We start from the raw sequence: 23,891 nt of genomic DNA, 5'->3' as shown, positions 1-23,891 counted from the left end.
CTTGCAATACACCAGTCTGTTTAGGTGGGGATAATGCCTCTTATCCTCCTCTGTGTTCAGAACTGGGCTTGTGGTCGCCGGCTTACAGAAGAATGCTTCTTCTTCCCCTTTTTCTTGTTACGCCAGTGGCAGTTCCTCCTGGTGCGTCCCCTCTCCCCCGGTTCAGGTCCTCTTGGTGGGCTTGGGTTTAGGGAGAAAGAGAGAGAAAAAAAAATATGGAGTCCGTGAGGTTCCGGGAATTTCAATAAATGAAGGGGAAAAGCAGTGAGGGATCACCGCTGCAGTGGCCCACAAAACTAGGCGAGTGATAGTGCAGGGAGTCCAGGGTTGATGCGGGATGTCGGGAAGAGCATTAAACAGCAGGCTTCCTCCCCACCCACCCGGTAACGAGCTCCCGTACCTGTTGAAGCCACGCTCCAGGAGGAGCGTTGCTCGGCACAGCACCGTCTCGGAGGCCTCCTGGCTATCTTGTCGGTACTACCTTCGTGGTGGATGAACACAGTAAGGCCCGGTCTCTCCCTCTCGTGCTTCTCAGCTCCTTCGGCTCCTCGACTCTCCAACACGCCCGATGCTTCCGGATTCCTCCTCTTCCTCGGGCGAGTCTCCCTGTAATTGCCAGCTCCCATCGATGTCATCCTGACGTCTCTCTTCTCCGGGCTCCCACTTCCACTTAAAGGGACCATGTTCAATATACTTCGGGTCCTCCTCCTGCAGGTTGTTCCCGGAATGGTGATGTTCTTCTGGCCGATGAGACAAAAAGGGACTCATTTGGTGAGATTCCTCCCACCCTGCTCCCTGTTCTTTCGGAGGGTCCCGCGCGGCGGTGACACCGCGACACACCCTCTCCCCAGGATTCTCACGTTCGGGGAGAGGCAATACTGTTGACAAGAAGTCCGCATTCCCGTTGGCAGAACCCAGTCTATTGTATTCACAAAAAGGGGGGGGGACCAGGAGCTAGTTAATGGTCCAGTGCCTATGCTCCAAGAAGTCAATAGGGTAATTACTAGAAGGCACTGTTCCAGGGTCGGTATGGTTGAAGGTCAACCAAGACCAGGCCTCAACAAGAGGCCAACAAAGAAAGAGAGATAGATCTATGGGTTAGAGGTCTAGGGTGGGGTACTCAGGATGGGGGGAGACAACACAGGTGTCTCTTGTTGCCCTCACACACCCCGAGGGATGTCATGCTTCATCATCGGGCGGTGCTCCTCGTCGGGCCGGCGGTGCAATGCCCTACGGGTCCCCCGAAGGGTCTCTTTAGCGGAGATCTTTTAGAGAGCTGCCGATGGGTGCATGCGGGTATGCGGAGGGGGAGTACCGGGGTCAGTGGTGAGGGTAGTGTGTGCAAGGATAAAAATACCTAAGGGTTACTTGGGAAGCTATTTTAATAAGAAGGTACCCTTGGTACAATAAAAATCGTGAAAAGAATGTTACTTGTCAAGACGTAATGTGTCTGTAGTAACTGGAAATACAGGTCAAATGGTCGACATGTTTCGCGCCTTTTAGTGGTCAGAATGATCCATGGCGTTTCATCAGGACCAGTAGAAGTGAAAAGTGTGGGGAGAGGTGCCCAGACTATGTGTAGTGGGGGGGGTAAATTATCACCCTCTCACTCGGCAACAGGGGGGGAGTGCAGTGTCTCCTAAACAGGTAGTGTGTGAAAAAAGGAGTCTGTTGTGCCCCCTTTGCAATGGACCTAGACCAAAAAGAAGGATAAAAAAATAAAAGGAAAAAATGGAGAGGTTAAAATACATATGCGGACATGCCTTGTCCATCTGCATATGTAAACAGCAATTCGAGAAATCACACATTGTAATGAGACAGTCATAGTATCATACATCTGGAGGCCCAGGCTACTCTCAAGTTTATAGGAGAAACGGGCAGGCGTGGGTGTAGTCCCATGTCAGTCAGAGATGGGTTACGGGTCCCGGTGGCAATCACAGAACCCAGCTAGAGGTTCGCTGGGTAAACTGCTGTGCCCTGCGGGGCCCAGAAACCTCCACTCGGCTGTGCAGCGGGCTCACCTGGCGTGTTGTCCACCGGGCCAGTCAAAAAAAACACGTGTATTGCTAAGTTAACAATATTACTGAGTTCATAGGTTCAACACGAGTAAAGTGCACAACGAGTGGTCTTACCTATAACAAGAGTTGAAATTACTCCATGAGTTAAAAAGCGGCGTAGGAGGCCCACACCATCTAGGGCTGAAAGTCGGTAAGAATAGGTATCAGCAGGGAGTACCCAGGTGGGTAAAGGAGACAAAAGTGGAGCGTTAGGTTTACTTACATCATTCTCCGATGTGGAGCAGGGTAGTAACTTACGTAGTGAGTTGGGTAGATAGATCGCCTCGAGGATTACTCACGGGTTGCTCAGGTGACGGCACTGGAAACCTGCCCGGTCCAGACGCCTGCTCGGAGGTAACTGACTTCGCCTGGCCCATGGTATTTAAAGAGTGGGACCCGTGACTGAAGGAGGTGCCTACTTCCGGTGTTAATGAGACGATGGGTCATGTGAGACCGGAGCTGCGCATGCGTGGTGCAACCTAGGGTTCCAGTGTTCTCTTGCGCATGCGTGTTCAGATTTTTATGCGCATGCGTGGTGTATGGGGAAAGTGGTACTACGCGCATGCGGGCCGTGAGGTACTTTCGGTGTATTGTTACCGGAGTAGTAGACTAAGACAAGTGGGGGTGCCTAGGCTAAAAACGTGTGTCACTGTTAGCCTCAGGCGGGGCTATCCGGCTTGATGCCAAGTTCGAGGATATGACGGAGTGGGTGCTAACTTGCAAGCGTGCCCCTAAGAAGTAAAGGTGTGATACTTCCATCGTCTCCCGGATATGTTTAGGATATAGCAGTGTCGTTACTAAATCGGTACAACTTAAGACAAGGGCAGGGAGGTACACCTAAGAGCTGTCTAGACGAGGGTTGGTCTACCACTCGTTGCCTGCTCCTCCAGGCGCGTTCTTAGACGGAGGGACGGATGTAAGATGGAGTGCACATAACAGATGCATACAGATATGACCGTATTACAGCTCGGTCCATGGGATATCATCGTTGAGCCCCTGAGTGTCTGTGTGCAGGCGGTGCACCCAGCGTTGTTCACGTCTAAAGAGTGATTCACTAGTCCAGTTAGTATTGGATTCCAAGATGGTCCATTGGATCGCTTCACAGGGGTGCCCTTTTTCCAGAAAGTGGTTCGTCAACTTAGTGGCTGTGCGGGCTCGCCTAATGGTACTCTTGTGTTCACTGATCCTCGTTTTGATGGATCTGGTGGTCATACCCACATAGTAGAGTTCGCATGGGCACGAGATCAAGTATACACAGTTAGTGGTATTACAGTTCGTATGCCTCCGTTGTTCCCATTTTAGCTCACCAATTTGCAAGACTTTCGTGTGTCGTGTTGAGGTGCAGGCACTACATGAGCCGCACGGGTAATGCCCCTTCACTGCTGGGAGGTCCCAGAGGGTGTTCTCTTTCCTCACTTGTTTTTGACGTGGCCGTGTGTTAATCAATTGGTCTCTTAAATTTGTGGTTCTTTTAAAGGCAAAACGAGGTGCTGGGATGTTTAGTGCATCGCTATTTATGATTTTCCAATTACGGTTGATAATTCTTTTGATTTTGTTAGAGAGAGGGGTGAAGGTTGTGACGCACGTGATTACGTTATTGGTATCGGCCTCTCTTGTTTCCAGGAGGCCCTCACGGGTGTTGTTCCTAGCCCGTTTTTTAGCTTGGTTGATCACCTTAACTGGATAGTGCCTCTCTGTCAGGTTTTCAGATAAGGTGTTGGCTTGTCTTTCAAAATCCTGTAGTTTGCTGCAATTGCCTCTGATCCTGAGAAACTGGCCATAGGGTAAATTTTCCCGTAGAGCTTTTGGGTGGTGGCTCTTGAAACTCAAGAGACTGTTGCAGTCTGTCTCTTTTTTGTACGTACTGGTGTGAAGTATCCCATTTTCCAGTTGGATAGATAAATCCAGGAAAGGAATTTTCTCTTCACTGGAAGTCATAGTGAAGCGTAAATGGGGGTCCCGATTGTTAATCCACTCAAAGAATTCCAGTGTCTCGGATGCCTGTCCTCTCCAAAGGACCAGCACATCGTCTATGTACCGTTTCCAAGTGACAAGGTGTCGGTGAAACGGATTGGAGTCTGTGAAGATGTGGTTGGTCTCAAAGTGTGACATGTACAATCCAGCCAGGCTCGGCGCAAAGGTGCTACCCATGCTGGTGCCTTGTACCTGGTGGTAGATGGTCGTTTTGTACATAAAATAGTTGTTGGTGAGAGCAAGGGCAATGAGAGCCGAGATGAAGCTTGCCGGTGTCGACGTTGGGAGTTCCGAATTTTGTAACAAGTTGCTCACCACTTCAATGGTTGCCTCCTGCGGTATATTCGTATAGAGTGCTTCCACGTCCAGTGTGAGCAGTAGGTTGATTTCCTCGGTGTTTTCATCATTGATGGTTCGGATGAGGTTGAGCACATCTCTGGTGTCTTCGAGGTAAGCTGGTGTAGCCTGGACCAAAGGTCGCAGAAAGAAGTCGCTGAACTGGCTTAAAGGTTCCAGGAGGGAGCCTATCCCGGATACGATCGGACGGCCTGGGCACGGGGTCACCCCCTTATGGATCTTAGGTAGAAGATAGAAGTAGGGCATCTTTGGAGATGGATTCACCAGAAAGGCTGCTTCTTTAGACGTAATCCATCCTTCTGTTGCTGCTTCATTAACCAAGGTTCTGATCTGACTTAATAGTCTTGAAGTTGGATCGGTCTCCAGAATCTCATAGTACTCAGTGTTGTTAAGTTGGCGCAGGCACTCCTTCTCATAGTCCTGTATGTCAAGGATCACTGTGGCGCCCCCTTTGTCCGCCGGTTTTATTACGATGGAATCATCATTCTGAAGAGTGGAAACCGCTCTCCGTAGTTTATTGGGAAAATTGTTGTAAGACTTAGGAGGTTCTAATCGATTGACCTCCTTGAGAACAGCTTTCTCGAAAGTGAGGACCTCGTGTGGAACCATACCAGAAGTGGGGGTGAATTTCGACGGGGGTCTCAGGCCAGTGTCGTCCTCAGTCTGTGTTTGGTTGTTTTTAAAGAAGGCCCTCAGTCTAACTTTGCGAAACAGTTGGTGTAGTTCCTCATTAGTTCTGAAGTTGTCCTCCTGTGGAGTAGGGACAAACCCGAGTCCTAATTCCAAGGCTGTGGTTTCATCGGAGTTCAAAGGTCTCGAAGACAGGTTGACGATCAGTTTTTTTGTTGGTGTTGTGCCATGCTTCTCGTTGTTCTCTGTTGGTTGTCCGGATCTTGCCAATGGACCTGCTTGTGTCCTCTTCTTCTTCCTCTGCCTCTGCCCCTGCCTCTGTTCTGAAAAGGAGGAGGAGGGTTGTGGAGGAATGGTTGCTGAAAACCCTGTTGTAGTGGGTTATATGGAGGGTACCACATGGGTCCGTGTTGTGGAAATGATTGGGGTGGAAAACCGTAGAAAGGTGGTGGCCCCAGTGGTGGTGGTAATAGGCCCTGTGGGTTGGAGCGACGGCCCCAGCTGTGATTACTTGAGTTGCTACCTGAGGAGCGGCCTGACTGGTTAGACGTAGATGATCCATCGTCAGAGATATTGTCGGTTTCTGTTGGTTGGAAGTCCTCTTTCGTATAGGGATAAATCTTTTCCCTGTCAAATCTCTTCAGATCCTTCTGAAGTTTGTTTATCTTTTGGTTTAGAAGGTAGTCTCGGTGGTCAGAGATTTCAGAGTTTATTTCTGCTAGACGAGTTTTATATGCAGAAAGGCTAATGCTGGTTTTGAGACCATTCTCTGCTATATTAATCTTAACAATCAAAGCATCCGATAGACGTTTTGCGGTGCTGATAATCAAAATGATCCAATCCCGGGTGCATTTCCATGCAATTTGGCTCCATTCGCGTCTGAATATTAGGTCTTCCAGAAAGATCCTCGGTGCCGTACGGACCACCCAGTCTATGTCTTGCATCAAACATATATGGCTGAAGGGACAGAAACCAACGCAGAATGCAAGGGTTATGCCCTTTGTTTCTGCTCGTCCACTGGAGCGGGCACGGTCCGTATACAGTGTGAAGGGGCTGCCGCCCAGGTAATATTTGAGTTTATCGCCCATTTTACTGCCAAACACTCTTTCTATGGTGGGATATTTCTCTTCCTGGGGAACAGCCTTCTACTTATGAAGAGTGGGAGATGTTCTATACCAGAGGACGAGACTTGTGATAAAACAGCACCTATCCCAGCCTCGGAAGCATCTGTATGTAAGATGAAGGGTTTAAAAACATTCAGGGAAGGCTAGTACCGGGCTGGTGGTGATGGCATCTTTCAGCTGATTAAAGGCTTTCAACATTTCTTCAGAGGGTTGTGTTAAGGTCTGGGACTTCACGCTTTTTCGGAGTACATATGTGAGTGGGGCTGCTATCATGGAGTATTGGGGAATAAACCGCCGGTAGTATCCTAGCAGTCCCAGGAAGGCCCTGACTTCTCTCTTTGTAGTGGGAAACGGGGTGTCTCTAATCGCCTTCACTTTTTCCTTTTGTGGCGCGGTTACCCCCTCGCCCAGGACATACCCGAGGTAGTTAACAGAATGAAACCCCATCCGGGAGTTTTTTGAGTTGATGTGGAGTCCGGCGTCTCGGAGGGACCGCAGAACCAATTGGAGGCGTCTCAAATGCTCTTCCCATGTTGGACTGAACACCACTATATCATCTAGATACGCAGATGAAAAAGCCTGGTGTTCCCAGAGCACCGCGTTCATCAGACGCTGGAAAGCTGCTGGTGCCCCCGTGAAGACCGAAGGGAAGAACATTAAATCCGTACAGTCCGTCCGGTGTTACAAAAGTGTCTTCTCTTTGTCACTCTCTCGGAGGGGGACTTGCCAATAACCTTTAGTTAGGTCAAACGTGGTGATATATCGTGAGGTTCCTATTTTCTCTACCAATTCATCGATTCTAGGGATAGGGTAGGAATCGAATTTTGAGATTGCATTGAGATGTCTGAAATCCATACAAATGCGGATGGAACCATCAGGTTTAGGGACTAACACGATTGGGGAAGACCACTCGCTTTTGGTGGGGTGTATAACACCCATTTCCTACATGTTCTTGACCTCTTGTACCGCTTGCCTCCTTGCGGCAGGGATACGATAGGGTCGCTGCTTCACTTTTTGCCCTGGGAGTGTGGTTATGGTGTGGCTTAGGAGAGAGGTTTGCCCTGGACTGTCTAAAAAGAGGGTAGAGAAGGAGCGTAACAACGTGTCTAATGTTGGTCTCTCTGTGGGACTCAGGTCAGTTTATGATCAATCGGTCTAAGGTACAAGACGTGTCTGTTGACACAGCAATATTGGCTGATCAGGGGGGAGGGCCCAGGCATTTCTTTAGTATATTAATATGATACGTCTGCACCCGCGACGGTCGTATTTGTACCCTATAGCTGGTTTTTCCCCACCGTAGCTACCACTTTATACGGGCCCATCCACTCAACCTTATACTTACTCGAGCTGGAGGGCAACAGTACCAGGACCCAGTCACCCTCTGACAATCTCCTCCATTTCTTGACCTTGTCGTAGTGGTATTTTTGCTTTTGTTGTTTCAGTTCTAGGTGTGAGTAGGCGAGGTCCCCGAGTTTCCCTATTCTGGTTTTCAGGTTGGAGGTATATTCCAAAAAGCCCCTTATCTGGGTGGAGAAGTGTGGCTCAATGATTAGAGCGGCAGACCCTGATGCAGAGGTCTAGCCCGGGACCAGGGTTCAATTCCCCGCCTCGGTGGGACTTGGGCTCAATAATTCCACGGACCTGATAATTCTCGCCTCGGTGCCTATTCCAATCATGGAGTCCCACTCTGTAACTCTGGGCAATAGCTTGCTTAATCTCCACAACGGCCCCCACAACGCTAAGGATGCCTGGCCTCCACCTTCGGGGTGCCCAGGAGTGGACGCCTCACAAGGAAAGCCAGGATGGGTTCCACAGCGGTATTTGTACAAGCGCCTTGAGACCCTTGCAGGTGAGTAGTGCGCTATACAAGTATCACATTTACATTTACCTCGTCTGCTTCCTCTTTCTCCAACGCCTCCTTTGTCAACTCCAGGAGAGACCTGGGTTGTCTCCCGTAGAGCATTTCAAATGAGGAGCACCCCAAGCTACTCTGTACCTGACCCCGGATCACATACAATGCCAACGGTAATAACTGATCCCATTCGGGCCCTTCGCTGCTCAACATTTTCTTCAGAGTTTGTTTCAGTCCCGTTATACTGCTCCACCAGACCGTCAGTCTGGAGATGGTACACTGATGCTCTGATTTGTTTTATGTTAAGGGTTTTGCAGACTTCCTTCATGAGGCGTGAAACAAACGGAGTACCCTGGTCTGTTAGGATCTCGCGTGGGAACCCGACTCTGGTGAACAATTCAACTAATTTCTCCGCAATATTAGTGGTGGTAGGAGATCTCGGGAAAAGTTTCAGGGTATCTCATTGTATAGTCCACAATAACTAGTGCATATAGATGGCCTCTCCGGGTTTTTGGAAGCGGGCCGATGAGATCCATGCCTACACGTTCAAATGGGGTCCCCAGAATGGGCAAGGGTTGAAGGGGTACCGGGGAGGGCGTTAGAGGTTGCGTTTTTGAATCGTTCATTTGAGTGAATTTGAACTTCCTGTCCAAGAGCCAGGATTCAGAGGTTATAAGGGCTGGATATTGGGACTCTGGGTGACTACCTATCTCTATTCTGTCATTCGTTCGTAGTACTGTCGATATAAACAGTCAAAGAAAGTCCGGGTTGTCAGTACCGATTATAAGTTCCTCTGGTAGGTCTGGTAAAACCCCAACCATGACTTGATGTGAAGTACCCCCTTTTGGAGTGATGGTGACAATGGCTATAGGGTAGGGTTTTACGTCCCCATGGACGCATCGTATGTGTACTAAGTTATCAGCCTTCATTTGAGCGTGGTTTATTAGGTCTTTCTGGACAACGGATTGTCTACAGCCCGAATCTAGTAACACATTTACGACCCTCCCATCCACTTCTACACTTACGTAGAAGGCTGTTCCCATTTCAGCAGTAAATAGGACCGATCGTGTTATGTATTCGACCTCCATGGGCTCTTCTTGTGATCTTTTTCGTGGACATAACATAGCTATATGCCCCCACTTGCCACATTCAAAGCACTGGGGGCCCTTGTGCGGCGCGGCCTCAGGCTTTGGAACACGGGATCTTGTGGGTTTAGGCGGAGTCTTATAGTGGTTTCTCTCAGTTTTGCCTGCTGAAGGATGATGAGACTTTTCTGGTTCCCAAAGTTGTACTCTGGTTTTTTTTTTTTTAAATAACTTTTTATTAACAACAAAATATGCAGCATTACATTGGTCATGACACATGTATAGCACCGAAATAGACGGAATACAGGTTGGGTATATGAGAGAGTGAGCACTGCATTAAGGACAGCCATGTCAACGTCCCCCCCAATCACGGCACCTTATAGAGGTGTTTCTCGACCCCGGTAAGGTACAAGGGAACCCCCCACCCATCATCTCGGCTAGGTTGCTCCAGGGTTTTTTTTTTGCTGAGTTTTATATAGCGCAAACTTGACCAGAATCGGGTATCAGAGCGCTTTACATAGCACCAGTTACGTTACATGAGAACACGCATTCATTTTAGTTAGGCAAGGGAGATTAAGTGATTTGCCTAGAATCACAGGATGTTCAGCGTCATTGCCAAGACTCGTACCCAGTTCCCCAGATTCGAGGTCAACCGCCCTAGCCGTTAGGCCAACTCCTCTCCCACGGGTTGTGCACGAGAAAAGGTGGTCACCATTTCTGCTGCCTGGGTGGTGGTCAGGTGTGAATGTTGTCTAAGCCATCGTTGAGTATTGTAAGGGCGGGCTTCTAAGAACTGCTCCAAATAAATGCGGTCCATGATTTCCTCTTTACTGCTTTCATGGGGCTTGAGCCATTTGTCTGCTGCGGCTTTCAGTCTAAAGAAGAGAGTCTTTGGGCTTTCGCCGGGGGGCCCTTCTCCTTCCGGAAGCGAACCCGGAATGCCTCCGCATCTAGGCCCAGGTGGTCGAGAATTATAGCCTTGATTTCAATGTCGGGCGCATTCCCATCACTGTTGGCGACTTGGTAGGCCGCCAGGGCTTCTCCGGTCAATAGAGGCACTACAAAAAAAAAAAAAAGGCCACTTCTCCACAGATCATGCACAGGCCCTGGCTGCCCTTTCAAAATTGAGCAAGAACGTGTCCGGGTCTTCCCCCAGCACATATTTCTGTAGGGCTACTGCCGATGGACCAGTAGGGTTTGGATGTCTCCCCTCCCGGGTCCTCAGCGAAGTTTGGTCGGCTGCTAACTTCTGTAGCTCCTCCATTATGCCCGTCTCAATGGAGGGGTTGCCTGCATTCCCCACTAAGTGTAAGGAGGGGCAATGAATGGAGGAGACAGTAGGACGTTTCAATGCAGGTTTTATTTTGCCATATATCTTTTTCTTGCAATACTCCAGTCTGTTTAGGTGGGGATAATGCCTCTTATTCTCCTCCGTGTTCGGAAACCCACCCACCCGGTAACGCGCTCTCGAACCTGTTGAAGCCATGCTCCTCCTGGAGCGTGGCTCGGCGCAGCACCGTCTCGGAGGCCTCCTGGTTCTCTCGTCGGTACTACCTTCATGGTGGATGAACACAGTAGGGCCCCGTCTCTCCCTCTTGTGCTTCTCGGCTCCTCGACTCTCCAACACGCCCGATGCTTCCGGATTCCTCCTCTTACTCAGGCGAGTATCCCTCTAATAGCCAGCTCCTGTCGATGTCATCCTGACGTCTCTTTTCTCCGGACTCCCGCTTCCACTTAAAGGGACCATGTTCAATATACTTCGGGTCCTCCTCCTGCAGGTTGTTCCCGGAATGGTGGTGGTGTTCTTCTGGCTGAGGAGACAGAAAGGGACTCATTTGGTGAGATTCCTCCCACCCTGCCCCGTTCTTTCGGAGGGTCCCGCGTGGAGGTGACACCGCGACAGAGGGATAGTTAAGAATGGGACTGCCCCAACCCTCATCACCGTGCGAAGGGAAGGAGGGTTTGACTCCAACGATAAGAACTCAGGGGACAAGGAGCGGGTAAGAATCTCCACATAGTCCCCCTCCGACCAGGTAGAAATTATTGCAACAGCGAAAGATAATGTTCTGTTAATCATGAAACCAGGGGAAGAGAAATGTGAACATGTGCCTGCTACTTGCAAGAATGAATAATACCGGTTTGTTCTCTGTTCTTCTAGATCACAGCAAGGCATGTTTGTGCTCTACTTGTGCTCGCTGGACTGTGTTTGGTTGTATTCGATTGGGGCCGGGAGGGACTGGGAGCCCCTAACTCTGAAGTAACAAGCCAACAGTGCAGACTGACATTGCTGAATCGACATGAAAATGTGTGGGTGCAGGGTTCTCAACAGGTCATAGTTTCGCATGACAAACATGAAGCGCACCATGGATTTTATTTCCACGCGGCTAGTAGCTATACCTACCCCTGTCAATGTACTGCTCCAGTCATTCAAGGCCACAAGTGCAGACAGTCATTCAAGGCCACAAGTGCAGATGGAGTAGTGGAAGAAAATAATGCGAGAACTCACATATCACTCTGAGTTCTGCTGGTCTTGTCCAGAAGCTACTGACAATACTTGGGGCAATTGAACTCAAGTGATTACGTACAATCAGGGATGTGGAATTCCTATAGCCCGACGCCCAGGACATATTGTTTGGGGTCAAGGGCAACAAGTTTTAATGTGCATTTTGTCCTTGGGACAAGCAGGCCCAACCCCCTGCAGCACAAACCCTTTGGCTGCCAGTTTGCAGTTCCCCATGAAGGATCAGGGAAGGGCACTGCCTGCAGTTGAGTTAATATTTGTGTACATATCTTAATGCTGTTCAAACTTGTATTTATGGTTCATTCATTGAAAGCCTTTATTATTAGAATGAGCGCTCTCAGTAAATGTAAGTTCTGACTGCACTACTGACAGTGGTTCCAGTATAAAAATGTGTACAAACGGTTTCAACGTTTAGCAATATGAGGCTATGCATAATGCTCCCAGAATGCTTTCTGATTAGATGCAAATATTTGCAGAAGCTTGAAAGCAAGATTAATGATTTTTTCAATACAAAATGTTACTAAAAAATGAAAGTAGGAAACATTTTTTTTTGCTAAGCTACTGTAAAATTTCAGGTACCATTTCTTTGCAGCATCATTTAGTAAAATGTGTTGATGCATGCTAGTATTTCCCCCAAATATTCATATTAGAATACCAGTGTAACCAGTTTCAATAAGATTTTGGGAAAGGTAAAAATAAGCATTGGTAAAGCCAATAGGTCTGAAATGGTTGTCAGCTTTTTAGTTTTGGCAATGCGTGACTTGTGTTGGCATGGTTTTTGTAAAACCTTATTGATGTGAGAGCTGCCGCACCCTCACCATTATAACAGACATTGGCAAATGCAAAAATTGTTTCTGGCCTCAAAAAGCCCACACTGCCACATTAGTTACTGGCACTGAACAAAACTAATTTGGAGAGAGAGAGAGAGAGAGAGTTAATAAACACAAAATGTCAGGGTTAACGCCAGACCAAATTAGGGGCCCAATTATTAAAGAAAGTCTCAAAAGTGCACCCGTGGTATATGTCCTTGCATTAAGGGCGGCAATATGGCTTTAGTGAATTCACAAGAATTTACATCAGTAGGGCAAGAGATAGTACTCCTAGAAAATATTTGTGTGTAGATTTGCTCATGCGAAAACCTGAGTGTTTGCAAGATTATTTTCCCTCCAACCACTTTTTTCCCATTTCTGGAAGAAGGTTTACTTCTGCCATTGTCAGGAGTAAATTTCCAACATTTCTCAGTATAGGAAAAGATTAGAGAAGAGTTGTTGAAAACCCTTACAAACATGCAAGTTAGTAGGTGTGCACAAACTCAAAAGGACATTCCAACCCTTGAACTACCTTCAGTCCCAGTATGTAGATCTGCGGAAACGTAGAAACATAAAGGGATTGCTAGTATTCAAACACTACTATGGTTTGAGCCCTGGCATAATCAGAGAGGCTATATAAGAGCTCTTATATAATGAGATTGCTGCCATAATTTGTAGCCGCACAACATGGCACCAATGGGACAAGTGGATTTTGTTACAGGACAAGTAGATTTATGAAGCAACCTGCCCCATGGACAAGTAGATATTTTAATAAATTCCACACCCCTGGTACAATGTCACTGTGGGGGACGTCTGTTATAACTTAACCTGTGATCCAGCTAACATTAGTAAATGTGCGCAAATGCGACTTGAAGAAACTAATTCAAAGAGGACTTGGGAACAACAAACTGTATGTAGAAGCTGAAATGAGAGTTTATGTGAAATGTGCATAATAGTATGTCATGTAAGGATGTAGTATCTGCTGCCAGTGATATCAAGCATGTTAAATTGCCTATAGGGTGGTTATTTTCTTGTGGTAATGTTACATATACATATATTACAGCGAATATAAACCGGTGGACTGTGAGCCTTTACGCGGTTAGGACTTATGATCTTTCCAATGAATCCAGCATTGCATGTCTGGAATACAAGGGAAACTGTTCAGCTCAATGAACATTGTGACTCTGAAGTTCATTTATTATATAGGTCAGAATATAAAAGTTAACTGCTTCCATAGTAGAAGTTCCAGACTTAACGATTTATAATTCTGTGACTATTAATGAATTAGCATGTTTGATGGTCAAGAACAATCAATCGCACGGTTGTTGCTATAGGAAAATTATTATAACTGACTCCATATTTTGTGCTCTCACGCGGTTGCGGGAAGGGGATGTTTAGGCTGTTTTCACTCTTCACAGTGCAGAGTGAGCTGGAACGTGTGTGGGATGTGTGCTTGGTGCCTTTCACAGGGTTGAGATTGTTATTGCCAGAGAAATGTGTGGAATTTACATCTCTGTCTCGGAGTCAAAACACAGTGGTTCGACCAACTTCCATCTTGACCTTGACACAGACCAGTACGGTCAGCCTTGGCTTTGCAATAGATGAAGGGAGGGGGAATTTTTAAAAGTGTTTCTCCGTGTTGGTAAAAGGTATTAAAGGCGGGAAATATTGGCGCTGAATTAGAAGCTCACCCGTGGGGTGGACGCATTGTCACGAGGCATCTTCAGTAGTTCCCGATCAAGACTTTTGGCTAACCGTCAAGGGCTTCCCAGTCGAGCTGACCAGAATGAGGAGTGAACCTCGCTCGGTGAGGCGTTCCCTTTATTTACATTATGTATATATTTCATGAGTTTCTTTGCTCCATGTGTATATTTCATATGTTTCTTTGTTTTGTGCATAGGTTACCCGCAGTTGAATCTTTTTGATAATTTTGGGAATCTGCATTAACCAATATATTTTGCCTTCCTCTTAAAAATGTTGAATTAATAAATGCACGCGTTTCATTTTAATTGCACCTGAATCTGTTTCCTTGCCTCATACCTTGAGTGCGGAGTTCCTTTTCTACGTGTGTAATTTAAAGGTGCAGCAGTACATTTGCCTCATCTTGAGAGTGCCGAGTTTAATTGTGTCCTATTGTTTCAAATCAGAAGCAACACATGCCTCTAGTAGGTCATCTGTATACTGAATTAGCAATGAGTTACAGGGTAGCTACAAACTTCTCAAATCTTTCTTTAGGATCCGACAAAACAATTTCAGTATACCCATGGGATTTAACACCAAACAGGACTATATTTTGGAACCGAAATAGGAAATATATGGACTATCCCCATGCAGAGGAAAGGAAATAATGCTTGGCTTAAGTCAATGATTGTATACCATTCTGAATCTGCAGGAATCTGAAACAATATTAGAGTAGAGCAGTTAGCATCAGTAACAATCAAAAATGATTCAAGATGGCCATTCTCCTCACCATCTACATATAGGAAACTCTTGTCTACTTCAGGACCGTAACAAGTATGCAATCCTCCTCCAGCCTCAGGCATCACTGTAAACTAGTCTCTGGTGTAAACAGAGGAAACTATTAATCAGGATCATCGGATTCTGTTGGTACCCTAAATCATATGGCATCTTGTTTCTCATGTTCTGCTCCAAATCTGGAGCTATAGTCATATTCGTATGAAACTGCCCTTGGTTTTGCACATTCTGCATTGATCTCTATTGGGCTAGTGCACCAAACCGTGTCTGTATTTGATTTGCGTTTCACTGCATCTGAGGAACAAAATCGTTCTGGATTTTATCTGGATTCTGTCTACACTCGCGTTTCCAGTATCCAATTTTTCTGCAGACATGACAAGCAGTGCTCTGCTTTAGCAAATCTATGTTTACATTCACTTCAGAGTCTTCACCATCTAATTTTTCATTCCCACTCCCTGCATTACTTGCGTCCCATTCATTCCAGAGTTCTCAGATTACAAAAAATCTGAATCAAAACTCATTGTCTGAGTCTTGTTTATTTGAATTTACCTTGCCTGCGCAATCATCAGCTTCTCCTTGATCTATTTCTGCTCCCCGTCAAAACAATCACTACAGTATCTGGCATACTTCAGGATCTTGTCAATAATTTTAGACTGCCAACACATCACAGTGTTGAATATGAGAAAACAAAACTCTAAACGCAAACCTAAAACGAAAGTCAATATACAAAATCCACAAACACTTTTTTTCGGGCTCTTGAACTCCTTTATACTTACTATAAATCTGGATAAGCCTTTCATAAGCATGCACTGCCTCGTTCAGGTCTTGTGTAGCTTTATTTTCCAGCTGGAGCATTGTTAAATGGAACTCTAGCTGGTTCTTCAGTCGGCCAAGCAACAACAGCCTTGCTCTCTGTCTAAAAATCACTAGAAACAACCCATTCAAATAATGTATCCAAATAAATCTAAAGCATCGCCGAAATTGTCACGAACCTAAGAACTTTCCTATATCACGTGTCAGGTTCCTCTCTCAATTTTGGAAAATTTGTCTTAAAGGCATAGAGATCACCCCTAGTTCAAGGCACAAGCATGTAATTACCTCCTTGTACTTCCCTTAAAGGAAGTTCTGGGACTGCTTCAGGTTCTAAAATCACTCACAACCTTCTTTGCTTTCTTCCCTGTCCCAGTATTTTTAGTACCAGTTTTCTTTTTCAAATGCGATTTATATTTCTTCAAGACTCTTCCATCCTAAATGCGCTTGACCAAATCTTTGTGAGCTTGAAAAACTGTAAGACCTAGTTCTGCTATTTCTGTTTCACACAAAATCCATTATATTATTCCTCTGTACATTTTTTGACTAGCTTATATTGCTTAAATCTACCCCACATTCTACAGCTAAATCTTCAAGTTTATGTGCTTCATTTGTACACCCCACTGCTTCTCTGATCAGGTATTTCATTTCTTCCACATTCTATGATACTATGCTATATAAATCAATAGTTCCCTGCAAAATATCTCCAAATTCAAGCTTTAAGAGTGCAATATTAACCTCGTGCTCTAGGAAAAGAAGTAGGCACAGCAGCAGGCATAGCAACAGAGACACTGTTTCTACTAGTACCAAATAAAGCCATCAATGTACTCTCAGGTGGAGCACTTACACTTGCAGTTATACTTGCACTTGCAAGCCCTGACATTCCCAGTGCACTCATACCGTACACCTCCTGCACCAATATTGTTGCATTAACTAGCGCTCGGGCATAGTTCTACATGGTTTGGCTTTCCTACCCATGGGTGCCTGAACTTAGTTAATAACAACAACTCTTCAGCGTGAGCGTACAGGCTGTTGTAGTCCCACACAGCCCCCTTAACATACTTGTTGGTGTGGTGTCTGTGCTTTCTGGGTTACTACGCAGTGGTATTTCAAACCCAATTTTGTTCTTTAGAATAACAGGTACATGAACTGCACTGAGTAAATACACTTAATATTTAAAAGTGTTTATTTCAATCGCATCCTGGTACTTAGTACATGAGTAATAGCTACATAGAATATAATTAAAACAGCACTAATGCATGTTTCTAACATCGAAAATATTATGAACATTTCTAACATGATTAGAATGCTCCTTGGCAATCTGACATCCTAAAGATTATTTCTATGTGCTACACTATGAGAGCATGGAGTGGTTAGCCTCTAAAGTTCCATGGGATTCAGCACACTGCATACCTGTTCACAGCAAGGAAGCGGTGGTTATCAGACTTTGGATGAGAGAGTGTTCCTCTGAAAGGAAAACATGCATCAGCTGGTCTCAGCTCCTCTCTGTATTGGCTCGGTCTCAGCTCTCAGCATTGGAATGGATGCTGCAGCAGGACAGCAGTTTGACAGGATCTCTTGTGATAGCCTGGGAGGAGAACTCCCTGAATCAGTGGTCACTTTGTGGGGTTTTTAAAGGGTTGACCACTGACTTTTACCCTACATTACGGGACTTTCCACTTAGTTCAAGACATAACCCGTACAAGCCAGTATGACAAAAAAGTATGCACTGTTTATAAAAGATGAACAATTGAAAAAAAATCATAAAAACTGTTAAGACAATGAATAGTAAATATACAACAGGCTATACTTCTTCATAAATAGATAACTCAATAATATACAATCCAAGGTGTTATGTCATTGAACTTCTTGTTGTAAGTTAATGTTTGATAATATTCACCACCCTAAAATGAATTCTGTAGCAAGTTGTTAAACTAGGAGATACGCCATTCTATGCGATTTGACATTAAGAGAATGTAAAACAAGTAACAAGAACTTTCTCCTGGGCAATTCATAAAAAGAATAGAATGTCAAATGCAAGGTTGATTGCTCTGAGGTTTTTTTTTACAGGGATAACAACAAATTCTAGAAAGTTCTGAAAGACCGAACAGGCAGAGTGCCCATCCCAATGGACCTGACTGTCCAGGCAGTAGTATTTGGTGAATGTGTACAATGAAGCCCAAGTTGCAGCCTGACACGTGTCTAGGACTGGCCCTACGTGTGCTAGCACAGTGGCCGCAGCCTTTGCTCTGGTGGAATGAGCATGCAAGCCCTCTGGGGTTTGTTTCTTGATCAATGCATAATAGATCTTAATTAGGGCTCCTGGTTTTATGGTATTTTTTTTTGTTGCCATTTCCGTCTGTATTTATCCATATTTATTTTTTGCTCATTTTATTTATTTCGGGTTTTGTGGACAAATGAAGCTGATCACTATTATCCGAGGTGGACGGTGCGCTTCGGAATTTGCGCGTTTTTTTTCTACACTGTATGCACGACATGAGCAGTTCTCGCCAGCCCTCATAGCGGAGTTCCTTAGAGATATTCCCCCCCCAGACGCTTAGCGACCAGATGAGAGACCAATTAGATGCCCCGATCACGGCTGACGAACTAAGCACGGCGCTTGTGGCGCTGCAACCAGGACGGGCCCCTGGCCCTAATGGATTCCCTGCGGAATCCCTCTGGTCTCACATGTCCTACCTCTGCCTCCACCTGCTTGAGGTGATGCAAGAGGCACTTGAACTGCGCCAGATACCCCAGGACTGGCGACAGGCCGAGCTCGCTCTCTTCCTGAAGCCTGGTCGTCCACCAGAAGAACTGTCCTCATACAGGCCCCCCTCTCATTAACATTGAGCCTAAATTATTGGGTAAAGTCCTGGCCGATTGCCTACGCACCTGCATATTAGAGTTAATTCACCCCGATCAAGCTGGCTTTATGCCGCATCGTGCCACCAGACACAACATTCGCCGGGTCCACAATGCCATGGTGATGGCTCCAAAGTTGAGGCGTCCTGCAGCTATACTACTTACTGATATCGACAAGGCCTTTGACTCCCTTAGTTGGGAGTACCTTTTCCAGCTTCCCGAAGTCATCGGCTTCGGGACGCAGTTCCTCGCGTATGCGTGATTATTGTACACGAACCCCACTTACACTGTGCGCATCACGGGCCATACCTCGGCCACATTCTCTATCAGACGGGGTACGTGGAAGGGCTGCCCCCTATCCCCACTCTTATTTGCCTTAAAAGTGGAACCCTTGGCGGCTTGCGTGTTCCGGGGATTCGAGTGGCCAGGGTCGCACTCCGACCACATTTCGTTGTATGTGTATGATGACCTCTTTTTCATGACAGACCTGTGGATCTCGGGACCATGGATCCTACAGATTCTATGAGTTTTTCGGGGAGACCACGGGGCTCCATACCAATCCCACCAAATCTTATTACCGGTGTGTGGCACTCAGGGCATGGGAACATGGGCTGCTCAGGTGACCCATGCAACCGGGCGCTTCCGATACTTGGGTGTGTTTATGACACCTTGCCCACAGACATCATGGGCATACAATATCAATCCCCTTCTCACTAGTCTCGGAGATGAGACGACTATATGGTCCTCCCTCCCGCTGTCATTGTATGGCTGCTCTGCGATCTTTAAGATGGTCTCTCTGCCTAGATTGCTATATCGGCTGCAATACTTTCCATTCCACATACCACTATCCTGGTTTGCGAATATCAACCCTATTCAACACAAATTCCTATGGAATGGCGGGGCGGTCCGGGAGGTGCTTCAGACTTGTGCACAATCGACTTACAGCGGGGGTATTGCAGGAGCAGACGTATTTTCCTTTTACACCGCCTCCCACTTACTGATCATAAACGACTGGTGGTACTGTTCGCCACTGGATCCGGCATTTGCATTGGAACATGCGGCATTTGAGGGTGCCTCTCTTCTACATTTATTATATAGTGCGCAGACCCTGGACTCCCTACCCCATGCCTGTGAGACAGTAATTCGGCTATGGCGCGACGTCGTTAATCAAATGGGGTGGCGGGGTCGACTGACTCAAGCGACCCCCCTTTGGCAAGGGACTCAGCTGCGCCAAGTTGCGGCCCTGACGGGTTTCCGCAAGTGGGATCTGGTGGGCATATCCATGTTGGGTGATAATATGAAAGGGACAACATTAAAGTCCTTCCAGCAGTTACAGACGGAATTCCAGCTGCACAAGTCAGTTTTATAAATCTCATACTGCGGCATGCACTGACTCCTATGATCCTTACCCTAGACAGCTTGCCCAAGTTTCATTCCCTTGAGAGTAGTCTCCTCATGGGGCACCTGGGTGCCCATAAAATTAGGCAGGTCTATCAGACCCTAACAACGCATTCCAACACACCACTACTGAGGACCAAAAGGATGTGGCTAGACGACATACCTGATTTAACTGATGACGACTGGCCGAGGCCCTAGCTAGACCCCGGGGCACGGCAGTGTCCTCCCGATATCGCCTTATCCAATTTAAGTATATACATCGGGCATACTATACAAGACTCCGGTTATGGAAGATGAGGGCTATCCAATCTTCTCAATGTCTCCGCTGTGAAATGAGGGTACCTTCATTCATACAGTGTGGCGCTGTACAGCTCTCCAAGCCTTCTGACACAGTCTCTGGCTGAGGTATTAGCTTGGGACCTCCCCTATGACCCAAAATTGTTCCTGGTATCAATCAATCAATCAGGGATGTATAAAGCGCGCTACTCACCTGTGAGGGTCTCAAGCTGCTGGAGGGGGGAGCTACTACACAGTACGGATAGGATAGGGGAGAATAGGTACAAGCAGCACTTGCTCATCCTGTCCCTCACTATCGCCAAGCGGACATCCCCCAGGAATGGAAGGGGGTCCCCCCCAACGTTGGGGAAATGGAGGCGCAGAACAGGCAGTTTTCCAGGCGCGCGGCTACCCCTGGAAACATAGGAAAATATGGTCCCGTTGGGCTACATACCAGGGTATCGACCCTCCCTTCTCAGACCCCCTGATGGATGGGGCTACTGGCACTCCCCTGACCTTCCCGAGCCGCACATCACGTACTATTATTGCATGCATGAATACCCCCCCTACACTTCCTTAAATGTGTGGGTTTTGGATCTGTCCGCGACAAAGTAAAGCCCCGACTCTGGCGCTTTACTTTGTCGACTTGTAGCGTACTCGCTTTCATCCTACTCGTTATTTGCAGCTTCAGTTGCTGGTACTCACCTCATTTAACTTCTGGGATTGACTCACCCCCATTTCAGACGGGACGGAATTACAACCGCCATTGAGAGTCGCAATTTGACTTGTGTCCATTAGCCCTGAAGAAGTTGTGGGTTCATACCCTGACGAAACACGTGTTGGCTGGGCACCTGATCACCGAATAAATCCATAACAGAAGGAAAACCCCATGTGACCACTGCTTCATTTGTTTGATTTATATACAGTAACGCATACTGTTGATATTATAACGTGTGCACAGATCATTTGTATTACCTGCTGTCAGACTTCGGTCGCCTTAGGGGGTTTAGGGTTTTCCCCCTATCTGTAGCACCGTATGATTTGACTTGACACTAACGTTTATACTGATAGAGATCAGGGTGTATATAATATTCCCACTACCACGGATAGAGTAATCTCACAGTTACACGCACATGCATACATCATACGCTAGGGCCCATTTCACTAACATACGCTCAAATACTCTACCAGCAATAAACCTGTGGAAAGAAAACACTCCTAAACACCCTGCATCTATATCGAGGCCGATAAGACCTGGTTTTGTGACTGTCCTTAAGTATAGTCTATACAATATATACAATAATAATCAATAACGCAAACCCAATAATTGACAAAAATGAATATCCAACACCATGTTTAAAATTATATTGCTTTATCTAAAATTAGTCAAGAAAATCAATCAGAGTAAATCATTTCTCATAGTTACCTATTCTAGCTAAATGTCAGAACGGGTCAAGACAAGTCTCTCGGTAAAAGTCTCTCAAGACGAAGTCCCGTCAGCATCAATCCTCAGCAACGCAAGTTCATCACGCAGCAAAGGCAAAATGGTAAGTGGCAAAAGGGGTGGGGAGAACCCTCTCTAAGCTAACAGTTTTTATAATAAATTGAACAAAGGAAAGATACATTGGAACATAGGAAAAATCATAATGTCCGCCGGACTTGCTGAGCAGAGCGAGAAGGAAAGGATGTAACATTGCTACATTTATGAATCTCCGCTCAGGAAAAATACACATAGCGAAAACTACGGAACAGGAACCAAGAAAATAAAACATGTATCACATTAATCCGGCTTCTCCTCGGCTATCGAGCCACAGTTCAGAGTTTCCCTCTAAGGCTCCTTTGTTTTTCAAGACTGCCAAGGACACTTTCACTTCTCTTGGAGAACTCCCAAAAAACTGCTGCTGTCCTTATGGAAAGTTTCTCGACAAGGACCATGGTCAGTTAGCTTCAAAACCATTTCCAGCAGGGGTCTCCCTCGTCTCAGTTTTCACATATTCACTCGAGGCCAGGCTCACAAAATCAGCCATCATGGACTAGGCCTCCATAGGCCACAATAGACCATCTCAATTAAAAGAAATAAAAACAACGTTACTACAGCATAATGATTAAACAGTGTTAACCCCACTAATACCCTTATGTGTATGCATTTATCTAGCACTTGCAACATAGAAAGCATTAATTCAAAAGCGTTTTGTGCTCAAAAATAAACAGCACATAGCAACGTTTAAACATGAAAACGCATTTAACACACGCGTTATTATCAGTCAGCACATTTAAGCACATTCACGTGTAACTCTTTCTTGTTAATACAAACGGATTGATTAATATAAACACACTTGCACAAGACAAATAATTAATTATTAATAAATTAATACAACAAATAGACATGCCAGAGCTTCAAAAGCCCCAGAATTTTCAAACTGAAAACTCTGCTCCAGCAATCCCCCCTTTGGTGATTTTATCACCAAATAAACCCAAAAAAAAAAATTCGTGAAAATTTTGTCCCATTTTAGGAGAAATCAGAAATGTCTTTTCCCCTTTACACAACATTAAACACCAGTCACTCTTTCATCATCCCTTTTTGTCTCTAAGTAAACACTCTCCCTCAATTCTTCTAATTCAATTTCTTGAGGTTCTCTCTTCAACCTCTTATTTTTCTTTTCTTTATTCAATTTCTTCCTCCCTCCCCTGTTTTTACAACACACACACACCAATCTTATTATTAATAAAGCCACAATTATACAAGACAAGGGAAACAATATTCTACCTATAATAGTACTACCTATCTTTGCAATAAAATCCTTAACAGCTATCATTTTATTAGCTATTTTAGTCCACAAACTCTCAGCTTCAAGTGGTACTAATTCTTCATGCAAATCAGTAATATTTTTGATATAGACCTTTAGGTCTCTGCTTTCGTCTGGAATGTAAGTGCAACAATGTTGAACTTTCAGCATTCCACAGACTCCACCCTCCTTGGCCAATAGAATATCAAGGGCAAGTCGATTTTGCATAGACATGGCACGTACGGCACTTAATTCCGTATTTACCAAAAGAAACCCTCCAGCGGTATTTGTCGATAAGCGATCAACCACTGTGGACAGTTTCCGAATTCCATAAGCATTCAAAGAAATTCCCACTGCTGGAATCAAAACCCCAAAAATATCACCCACTATTTCAGACCAAGTTTCTCTCTTAAAACGCATTAGTAAGTTAACATCTTCTACATCTGCTACTTTATCTATATGAAAAATCTTTGGAAAAACTAGGCCCACATAACACGTGCCATACCAATGGTCAGGCAACTTGTAATAAGCCTTATTCCCACAAACATAATATACTCCTGGAAAAATCGTATCTTCTCCACCTCTGAAACCCCAACCTGTTGCAATGAAGTATGTATCATGGCACTCACTAGTCCCAACAAAATATGTATCATATTGAGATTTCTTTCTTGTAATACAAAGTTTACCCTTCTGTGGTGCATCTAGAGCTAAAGTTGGACTAGCCCCATTCTACAACTCTTTTCCCATCTCAATGTCCCAAATTGTCTCACTCACTTTATATTTTCCTGCTTTCTCATGCATGTTCAATCTCCTTTCTTCTACCATATCCAGGAAAGCTTTCTCCTCTCCTTTCAAACTGCAAGTTAAATTATTCT

This window comes from Triturus cristatus, chromosome 1_2, assembly GCF_964204655.1.
Source record: "Triturus cristatus chromosome 1_2, aTriCri1.1, whole genome shotgun sequence".
NCBI lineage: Eukaryota > Metazoa > Chordata > Amphibia > Caudata > Salamandridae > Triturus > Triturus cristatus.
Note: the sequence above shows the minus strand (reverse complement) of the source record.